General features: G+C 39.8%; 1 pseudogene; it reads right to left on the bottom strand.

Moving 5' to 3' along the window:
* Positions 1-1,438: 1,438 nt before the first annotated feature.
* On the bottom strand, positions 1,439-1,585 carry LOC114213719 (U2 spliceosomal RNA; annotated as a pseudogene).
* Between the last annotated feature and the right edge of the window lie 5,669 nt (positions 1,586-7,254).

Raw genomic sequence — 7,254 nt, 5'->3', positions numbered from 1 at the left:
TTTGCTTCTTAACTTTAGCCTAGGCAGGTACCAAAACATGCAAGCATGTTACTTTATGAAGGAAACAAGAAAATCCATCTTTAACCAGGAAGAACAACATTTAAGGAATTTTTGAATACATATAAATGTCCCTAGGGCCTTCTATGAGTCACAAAGGGACAGAGAAGAAAGGGGTGGAGGCCCCAAAGAGGGGATGCAAGCAGAAAGATCTACATACACTGAGGGTCCTGTGCTGCCCAAAGCAGCCTGGGGCAGCCATCAGGGATGAAAGCAAGGTCTTAGGTCACCTTCCTGCCTCCCTCCTCAGTAGTGGGCTGCATCCTCACCATTTCTTTTTGTCTGGAGGCCAGCACTGCTCACCCCAGTAAGCGTGCACTCAGAAATCCTTAGGAGGGTAGAAACAATGGATAGGGTATAGTATATCATTTGACCACCCCTTGGGTATTTGTATTTAAAAGAGGAAACGGTTTTATCTCTAACTGAAAACAGTGCCTCAGTTTGAGGTCTTTAAAAGGGACTTCTAGGAAAATAAACACAATATGGACAGTGGTACCTGCCTAAAGATTAGCTTTATATAGGTACTTTGTTCCTGGAATATGAGGTAGCATTGTTAGCAAAAACTTCCTTTAAAAAATCGAATCAACCAGAAGACAATAAAGCCCTCCCTTTGTCTACTAGCCACCTCCCCATCAAAGCCCAACCCCAGGCCACATGCAGGAACGGGCCCTAGGCAGCATGCCTAGGCTTGGATAGGCAGTATACTATCAGTTAAATACAGCACCTTCTAAACTTTAGACTATTCCAAACTTTAGGCCATCACGAAGCATAACTGACAATGGCAACTAGGGTGTGAATTATCTTCATACACACAGGCCTTGTGTTTGAGTGATAGACAATACCTCTGCATTAAGCATGGGAATCCCTTACCTACTATTGCTATCAGTAAATGATTCACAAGGCCTACAAAGAAATACATTTCTAACCATGTGGCACACCATCCATCCACTTGGATGGATGCCTCTGCCCTGGGCATGTCCAGGTAATGCTCTTCTGAAGTAAAACACAGCCCAGGCAGAAGGAAGAGAGCATCTGAAAGTGGGCCCAGCCACAGAGTTGGCATCATGCCCCTCTACTTGTGTGACCTGCAATGTGGATCTGCTGTTAACCAGGGATGCCAATGAGAGTCAGCAAGCTATTGTCCATAGTGGTTACTGTGCGTGGGCACTCTTTTAGGGGCTTTATCTTGATGGTGTGACATAATCCTCATCTTACAGATGATGAAACAGGCTTAGAAAGGCTAAAGTATTTGCTTAGCTATACCCCTATACATACTAATGGAATGAATGTCCAATAGGGTGCCAGGTGTTAAGAGAGTTAAAAAGCATAAGAGAGAGACTTAAACGCGTAAGAATAGCACCTGACTTCAAAGTTACAAATCTTTAATTTGTTCCCCCATAGATTTTGTCTAAGCCTAAGAGATCAGTGGAAGACAAGTGATTCCCCTCAACCCCCATTAGAGTTAAGGTGACAAGAGTAATCCACATAAACAATTCACTTGATCTTAGCCAAAAGGCCGAGAAGTGATCCACATAAACAATTCGTGTCCAACTAAATTTGGTGGTCCTATTTCAAACTATGTCTCTGAAAAAAACTTTTTCATTTTGAGGTGAACTTAAAATATATAGAAGTACAACTATCTGTATGTTTAATAAACTCCATTTTTAAAAGTAAAAATCTATGCAACAAATTTCACATGTTCATGTATATTCAATATATCATTTGATTAAAGAAATAAAAAATCCTGACACTTTTAGGTTGTTATGTTAGTAGGAGACAATATAAAATGACTAACTACAACTTTGCCTTTCATTTTCTTTGCTGACCTTCCTTTAATAAAAAAATCAGACAAACTAAAAAAACTTTTATCAGTAATACAAATAATCCATTACTCTATCACATACATTGAACAAATAACATTCTTTATAATGTTCAAAAACTTAAAATTTTCAAAAGTGGTTGGAAAATACCTTTGTGGCTTTTTAAAAATTAAAATGGCTGTATTCAAATTTACTCATTCAGTTGGGTCAATTTTTGTTGTTTTACATAAAGCTGCTCTGAAACAATCCTGTTCTTCCTGGTGTGTTTATACCTCTGATTGTATCCTTGGGATGCATCCTAGAACAGAATCACTGGGTCAGAAAGTCTGAACTCTTTAAGGTTCTTGACACTTATGATCTAATTGCTTTCTGGAAAGGTTTAAACAGTTTGCTTTCCCGTTAGCAGATTGCAGGAGTGCCTGTGTCCTGTGGGGACCATTTGCAACTTCTTTCTTGCCCTGAGAATGATCAAATTATCTCCTTTAGTTAGGATTCTGTTAGTAAATAAGTATTTTCATTATTGAATTGGATAAAAGGTTAATACATGAAGAATATTAAACTTCAGATATTTGTTGTAACTTTCTTCCCCAGTTTGATGTTTATCTTTATGTTTTCCTGAGAGGTATTATGTATAGTCCAGGTAACCTACTGATCACTTCCTGTGTAATATCCCCCTACTTCTTTTTTTTTTCTTTTTTCTATTGCTTTTAATTTTAAAAACTTTGTAGCCAAGATCAACTACATATTTAAATGTTAAATTTTTAATAAATAAAAATTCCCTTCATTTCCTGCCAAATCATCAATTTTATAAACTACATTTATTGAACAATTCCACTGATTCATCAATTTTTACACCAGTAATATACCACTTGCATTGTTGTTGTACTAAAATCTGCCTTAATATCTTTTAGCAGTTCTCATCTGCTTTTGAACTTTAGAACCATTTGGTCAAGTTCCAAGCACAAATGAAGAAATATAATTGTTTCTGGAATTCATGCAAGTATCAAATCTATAAATTATTGGTCTACCTACCTCTCTGTCTGCCTACCCAGTTTTGTGGCTAATTTTAATTAGAATGCCTTTACTATTTCATCACTAAGTATGATGTTTAAAATAGATGTTCCTGATTATGATAAGGAAGTAGCCATCCATTCCTACTTAAATCTTTTATTTAAAAACATCACATATGGTGTTGGAGTCTGTCCAGTGCATTTCAACATCTATTGAGATGATCATATGGTTTTCTCATTACTCTCCTATATGGACTCTTATTCTAGTTAAATTAACCTGCTTGCTCATTTTTTAAGTTTTACACTTTTTGGGGTAAGTCCCTCTCCACCGTTTGAAAAACTTGGTTATTCTGTATTCGTCACGATCTCTAGATGCAAGCGATGGGACAGAAAAGGAAATATATCTGATCATTTAACTGAAAACTCCGGGAGCGGTGTTGAGGCAGGAACCTGAGGGGTGTCACGAAAGCAGGTTTGCCTTTCCTCATCTCTGAAACTTCAGACTTCCATCAAGCCACACGTAAGTACAGGGGGAAGGGAGCATTTCTTTGCCAACAGCTCCAACAGAGTCCTAAGCAGTTTTTTCTTTGATCCCAAAGTGCTCACAGGCTCAAGCCTGTACCAATCACGGTGGCCAAGCAAAGCTGATTGACTGAGGCTCAGGAAACTTGTCTACACTGAGACTGGGGGTGGGGCAGACCAAGAGTAGGAGAGGGTTTCCACAGAGAATATTAAAGTGCTATTACCAAAAGAACAAGGATGGATTCCAGATGGATATACACATTCACTATTTGCTGTCTACCCTTCATGGTTTGAAACCTCCCAGGATTGAAGATAAGAAGTAACTGGCTGGCTATCTTCTGACCATGCTGTTTCTCTATTCTCCCCAACCTACTGGGCTGTCACCTCCTTTTAGTGTGGTGGCAACCCTCCACTAGTCATGTTATGAAACTATGCGTCCTAACACCCCAGAGCTCAGTCTGATTTTAGCCTGTGGTGTTCCTCAGGCTCAGGGCTTGCTTGACATTCCCCCTAAGAAGGTGCCCATTGTGAGTAGGTCCTTGGGTGCTGCTGCTCACCACACAGGCCCTGGAGGGGGGCAAGTTCTCCTTGGCTTCTCCATACACAAGTGCTGGTGTCTCCTTCAGAACAAGGATCCAGTTGCCGAATCCAGTATAGGCACGGGGGGCATCAAATCAGAAGTAGGTTACACTGGTACCCAGGAAACCCTTCCCATCGTGGTCCCTGATTCATGGTACTGATGTCCTTGTTGAGGTAGTAGGTTGCAGCCTTCCCGTTCTTTTCTTTTTTTTTGAATAATTTTTTATTGTTATGTTAATCACCATACATTACATCATTAGTTTTTGATGTAGTGTTCCATGATTCATTGTTTGTGCATAACACCCAGTGCTCCACGCAGAATGTGTCTTCTTTAATACCCATCACCAGGCTAACCCATCCCCCCACCCCCCTCCCCTCTAGAACCCTCAGTTTGTTTTTCAGAGTCCATCGTCTCTAATGGTTCGTCTCCGCCTCTGACTTACTCCCCTTCATTCTTCCCCTATCTTCTTCTTCTTTTTTTTTCTTAACATATGTTGCATTATTTGTTTCAGAGGTACAGATCCGTGATTCATCAGTCTTGTACAATTCACAGCACTCACCATAGCACATACCCTCCCCAATGTCTATCACCCAGCCACCCAATCCCTCCCACCCCCCACCACTCTAGCAACCCTCAGTTTGTTTCCTGAGATTAAGAATTTCTCATATCAGTGAGGTCATATGATATATGTCTTTCTCTGATTGACTTATTTCACTCAGCATAACACCGACCAGTTCCATCCATGTCCTTGCAAATGGCAAGATCTCATTCCTTTTGATGGCTGCATAATATTCCATTGTGTATATATACCACTTCTACTTTATCAGTTCATCTGTCGATGGACATCTTGGCTCTTTCCACAGTTTGGCTATTGTGGACATTGCTGTTATAAACATTGGGGTGCACGTACCCCTTCGGATCCCTACATTTGTATCTTTGTGGTAAATACCCAGGAGTGCAATTGCTGGATCGTATGTAGCTCTATTTGCAACTGTTTGAGGAACCTCCATCCTGTTTTCCAGAGTGGTTGCACCAGCTTGCATTCCCACCAACAGTGTAGGAGGGTTCCCCTTTCTCCACATCCCCGCCAACCAACATCTGTCGTTTCCTGACTTGTTAATTTTAGCCATTCTGACGGGTGTGAGGTGGTATCTCATTGAGGTTTTGATTTGGATTTCCCTGATGCCGAGCGATGTTGAGCACTTTTTCATGTGTCTGTTGGCCATTTGGATGTCTTCTTTGGAAAATGTCTGTTCATGTCTTCTGCCCATTTCTTGATTGCATTATTTGTTCTTTAGGTGTTGAGTTTGATAAGTTCTTTATAGATTTTGGATACTAGCCCTTTATCTGATATGTCATTTGCAAATATTTTCTCTCATTCTGTCGGTTGTCTTTTGCTTTTGTGGACTGTTTCTTTTGCTGTGCAAAAGCTTTTTATCTTGATGAAATCCCAATAGTTCATTTTTGCCCTGGCTTCCCTTGCCTTTGGCGATGTTTCTAGGAAGAAGTTGCTGCGGCTGAGGTCGAAGAGGTGGCTGCCTGTGTTCTCCTTTAGGATTTTGATGGACTCCTGTCTCATGTTTAGGTCTTTCAACCATTTGGAGTCTATTTTTGTTTGTGGTGTAAGGAAATGGTCCAGTTTCATTCTTCTGCATGTGGCTGTCCAATTTTCCCAACACCATTTGCTTAAAGAGACTGTGTTTTTTCCATTGGACATTCTTTCCTGCTTTGTCAAAGATGAGTTGACCATAGAGTTGAGGGTCCATTTCTGGGCTCTCTATTCTGTTCCATTGATCTATGTGTCTCTTTTTGTGCCAGTACCATACTGTCTTGATGATGACAGCTTTGTAATAGAGCTGGAAGTCCGGAATTGTGATGCCGCCAGCTTTGCTTTTCTTTTTCAATATTCCTCTGGCTATTCGGGGTCTCTTCTGGTTCCATACAAATTTTAGGATTATTTGTTCCATTTCTTTGAAAAAGGTGGATGGTATTTTGATGGGGATTGCATTGAATATGTAGATTGCTCTAGGTAGCACTGACATCTTCACAATGTTTGTTATTCCAGTCCATGAGCATGGAACATTTTTCCATTTCTTTGTGTCTTCTTCAATTTCTTTCATGAGTATTTTATAGTTTTCTGAGTACAGATCCTTTGCCTCTTTGGTTAGATTTATTCCTAAGTATCTAATGGTTTTGGGTGCAATTGTAAATGGGATCGACTCCTTGATTTGTCTCTCTTCTGTCTTGTTGTTGGTGTATAGGAATGCCACTGATTTCTGTGCATTGATTTTATATCCTGCCACTTGACTGAATTCCTGTATGAGTTCGAGCAGTTTTGGGGTGGAGTCTTTTGGGTTTTCCACATACAGTATCATATCATCTGTAAACAGTGAGAGTTTGACTTCCTCTTTGCCGATTTGGATGCCTTTGATTTCTTTTTGTTGTCTGATTGCTGTGGCTAGGACTTCTAATACTATGTTGAATAGCAGTAGTGAGAGTGGACATCCCTGCCACATTCGTGACCTTAGGGGAAAAGCTCTCAGCTTTTCCCCATTGAGAATGATATTCGCTGTAGGTTTTTCATAGATGGCTTTTATGATATTGAGTTATGTACCCTCTATCCCTATACTCTGAAGAGTTTTGATCAAGAAAGGATGCTGTACTTTGTCAAATGCTTTTTCTGCATCTATTGAGAGGATCATATGATTCTTGTTCTTTCTTTTGTTAATGTGTTGTATCACGTTGATTGATTTGTGGATGTTGAACCAGCCTTGCAGCCCAGGGATAAATCCCACTTGGTCATGGTGAATAATCCTTTTAATGGACTGTTGGATCCTACTGGTTAGTATTTTGGTGAGAATTTTTGCAACCATGTTCATCAAGGATATTTGTCTGTAATTCTTTTTGATGGGGTCTTTGGTTTTGGGATCAAGGTAATGGTGGCCTTATAAAATGAGTTTGGAAGTTTTCCTTCCATTTCTATTTTTTGGAACAGTTTCAGGAGAATAGGTATTAATTCTTCTTTAAATGTCTGATAGAATTCCCCTGGGAAGCCATCTGGCCCTGGGCTTTTGTTTCTTGGGAGATTTTTGATGACTGCTTCAATTTCCTTAGTGGTTATAGGTCTGTTCAGGTTTTCTATTTCTTCCTGGTTCAATTTTGGTAGTTGATACATCTCTAGGAATGCACCCATTTCTTCCAGGTTATCTAATTTGCTGGCATAGATTTGCTCATAATATGTTCTTATAATTGTTTGTATTTCTTT

The sequence above is a fragment of the Eumetopias jubatus genome, unplaced genomic scaffold (genome assembly GCF_037043125.1).
Source record: "Eumetopias jubatus isolate StellerSeaLion01/CBP00866 unplaced genomic scaffold, mEumJub1_p1.0 scaffold_14, whole genome shotgun sequence".
Taxonomy (NCBI): Eukaryota; Metazoa; Chordata; class Mammalia; order Carnivora; family Otariidae; genus Eumetopias; species Eumetopias jubatus.
The sequence above is the reverse complement of the archived record's forward strand: the minus strand, read 5'-3'. Positions and strand labels throughout refer to the sequence as shown.